At 41.5% G+C, this 3,517-nt stretch overlaps 1 pseudogene; it reads right to left on the reverse strand.

The window, feature by feature from the left end:
* Positions 1-1,975: 1,975 nt before the first annotated feature.
* On the reverse strand, positions 1,976-3,034 carry LOC468809 (hepatitis A virus cellular receptor 1-like; annotated as a pseudogene).
* Between the last annotated feature and the right edge of the window lie 483 nt (positions 3,035-3,517).

Raw genomic sequence — 3,517 nt, forward strand, 5'->3', positions numbered from 1 at the left:
GGTTGCAGTGAGCCAAGATTGTGCCATTGCATTTCAGCCTGACAAGAGCAAAACTACATCTCAAAAAAACAAAAATGAAAACAAACGTTTTCCTCTGAAAGCAAGCATCCTGTTACCCCAGACAACTATGGTATGGGTAGCTCTGAACCTCAACCATGAATTATTTCAGAGTTTTTTCAAACTGAAATTGAAATTAATACCCAGCCTTAACTGTTCATGTAGAAATATTTCTTTTCTGACAAATCTAGCTCTTGCAAATCTATGCTTAGTAGAGACGGGGTTTCTCCATGTTGGTCAGGCTGGTCTCAAACTCCTGACCTCTAGTGATCCACCCGCCTCAGCCTTCCAAAGTGCTGGGATTAGAGCATAAGCCACCATGCCTGGCTGGCAAATATATACTTCTAAACAATTATGCTGGTTTAGTATAATTGTTTTTTATATATTTTTGTACTGATTAAAGATATCCTTACAATAAGTCTAATTGAATTATAAAAAAAATTACAGGAATTGACTAGATATGAGAAGGACAATTTGCCTTTCCAAAACAATTTTATCTTTCTTTTTTTTTCTTAAATTTTTTTCTTAATAGAGATGGGGTCTTGCCAAGTTGCCCAGGCTGGTCTCAAATTTCTGGGCTCAAGCTATCTGCCCACCTTGGCTTCCCAAAGTGCTGGGATTACAGGCATGAGTCACGGCACTAGCCTCCAAATCAATTTTAAACATAAAAGTGGTTTGGAGACGATTTAGAATTTGGGTCAAAACTAGTGAGTTTCAAACACTTATATCTGCAATGTAACTTATAAGTCAGAAAAGGCAGCCTTTTCCCTACTGCAGCCTTTTTTTTCCCTCTCTTTTATTTCTGACCTTCTTGGTTCTAAAAATTTGTTCAGAAATACTGATGGTTGTTTAAATGCTTAGCACCATGACACACATGTAATACAAATTGCATAAATGGACAGGGCGTGGTGGCTCATGCCTGTAATCCCAGCACCCTGGAAGGCCAAGGCAACTGGATCACCTGAGGTCAGGGGTTCGAGATCATTCTGTCCAACATGGTGAAACCCTGTCTCTACCAAAAAAATACAAAAAATTAGCTGAGCATAGTGGCAGACACCTGTAATCCCAGCTCGTGAGGCTGAGGCAGGAGAATCGCTTGAACCCGGGAGGTGGAGGTTACAGTGAGATGAGATTTCACCATTGCAATCCAGCCTGGGCAACAAGAGCAAAGCTCCATCTCAAAAAAAAATAATAATGCATAAATATGTTGAATCACCTGGCAAATGATTTTCTTCCCCTGGTGTCTATGTGTTCCATACTATTGTAGCCTCTTTTAACTGGTAAAATAACTACCCCAATTCAGAGATCCAGTACTTAATGCATCACATTTCCAGAGTCATGAGAAAACAGCTAAACCTGTTAGAGTGAATTATACTCACTTTGTTTCCCCATAGAGGAAATAAAAACCCACGATTTGAAACCTTTGGAAAACATAGGAAATGCAACATTTGGAAGTATATAGAAACAAGAGATAATCATGCAATGCTTCCAAATGAAGTCTCACATTGGATTTGCTGATTTTGGAGACAGATTCCCCTCTTCTGGACAGCTTTGATGGCCAAGATAGAAGTTCATTTGCTATGTTTCCAGGGACTATTCTCTTTGATGGATAGAGGATTTATGGGGTCTAAAGAGAACATACAATTCTAAAGTGTTCATGTTTGAGAGAAAACTCTGCAATGATCAGAAGGACTGAGCCAGTTTTAGCAAAACAAATTAGGACTACATTAATGATGAGGTTGACTATACACAGTTTGGAGTGGGAGAGTTACTCTACCCAGTATCACTGACATGTTGGAATGCCAGATGAAACTGAAACAGAAAAATTGTCTTGGAGTCTAAAAGACATCTGATGTGCTGATACCTGTTCAGTCTTCTGCAGTCATGGGCGTAAACTCTCAAAGAGCACCACTGGGTCTTAGTCCATGGCATAAACATTATTCTCAATGTAGATATTGTCTTCTGCTTGGACTTCCTTTTTAACTGCATTTTGCAAAGCTTTAATTTGAAGACTGCTAAATGAAACACTTAGTTGTTGAATCTCCTTTTTGAAGAAATACTTTTTGGCAATGATGACACCCAAAAGAGCAAGAAGCACCAAGACAGAAATACTGACTCCAGCACAGATTCCTTTAGTGGTGTTGACCACCTGTGGACTATATGCTGGGGACAGTTGAGTTTGATTGTTATTCCAAAGGCCATCTGAAGACTCTGTCATGGTGTCATTCCCATCTGTTGTGAAAGAGTGCAATGGTGAGCTGGTGGGTTGTGTCCTTATTTCTCCCTGAAGTGTCATAGGGTGGGTTTCTGCTGGCTGAGATGAAGATGGTGAAGTGGCTACTGATTCATGGTTCTGCGTGGGCAATGGCGTTGGAGGAACAAAGGTAGAGACCATTGTTGTCATTGGAACACTTGTTTTCATTGAAACGCTCGTTGTTGTTGGAACAGTCTTTGTCGTTGGAACCGTTGTTGTCGTTGGAACACTAGTTGTTGGAACACTCATTGTCGTTGGAACAGTTCTTGTCATTGGAACAGTGATGCTCGTTCAAACAGTAGTGGTGGTTGGAACAGTTGTGACAATTGGTGTAGTTGTGACCCTGGGTGGCACAATCTCCAATGATAGAGTGATTTTCATGTCATTGAACCACCCACTGTGCTCAACATGGCAACAATATAAGCCACTGTCAGACACAGCTGTATTTTCTATAGTCAAAGGGACATCCCTTGAAAGGTCCCCCAATAGCTTATAGTGTGTGTCCTTCCGATAGGTGACGTGGGTTCCATTGGTCCAGACAATGCTATTTCGGCATGTGAATAAAGAACATGCGCCTCTATTCCAGCACATGGATGTGACAGCTCCATTGTAGTGGCAGGGTAGCATGATAGACTGACCTGCCATTCCACCAACCTTTACAGAACCAGCTACAGAATCTGCCAGATGTAGGATGAGGCTTAAGATGGCCACTTAACGATGCATTATGGGATCAGCCAGTTAGTTAGAAGGCAGTTTTCCAGCTTCTTCTCCCTCCTCCTAGTCTCTGTGGATGGCTTTAAATGGTTTTCCACCCTGGGTGGGCCAGGTGTTCCTTGCCCTCATTCTGGTAAATGCACAACCTCCCAGCATGGGCATTATGGCCATCATGTACATGTCACAGTGCTGCAAAGATTTTATTTATGGCCAGTTTTGGGGCGAGTTTATGGCCAGATTTTGGGAGGCCTGTTCCCAACAAATAATAATCTCTGAACATAAGAATTTGACTAGTGTTAACCACTCCACTTCTCCAGTACACTGATACTTCTCCCTTTTTCTTAGCATAACACAAAACAGATACATGACTACACACCATCTGCTCTCCAGTGCGGAACAGAGGAACAAAGGCATAAGCAAGCTTCAGAACACAGTCAGCCATGTTCACCACATCTATATCTAGCACTGCTTAAAACAAAGTCAATGAGAAAC

Source organism: Pan troglodytes, chromosome 20 (assembly GCF_028858775.2).
Source record: "Pan troglodytes isolate AG18354 chromosome 20, NHGRI_mPanTro3-v2.0_pri, whole genome shotgun sequence".
Classification (NCBI taxonomy): domain Eukaryota; kingdom Metazoa; phylum Chordata; class Mammalia; order Primates; family Hominidae; genus Pan; species Pan troglodytes.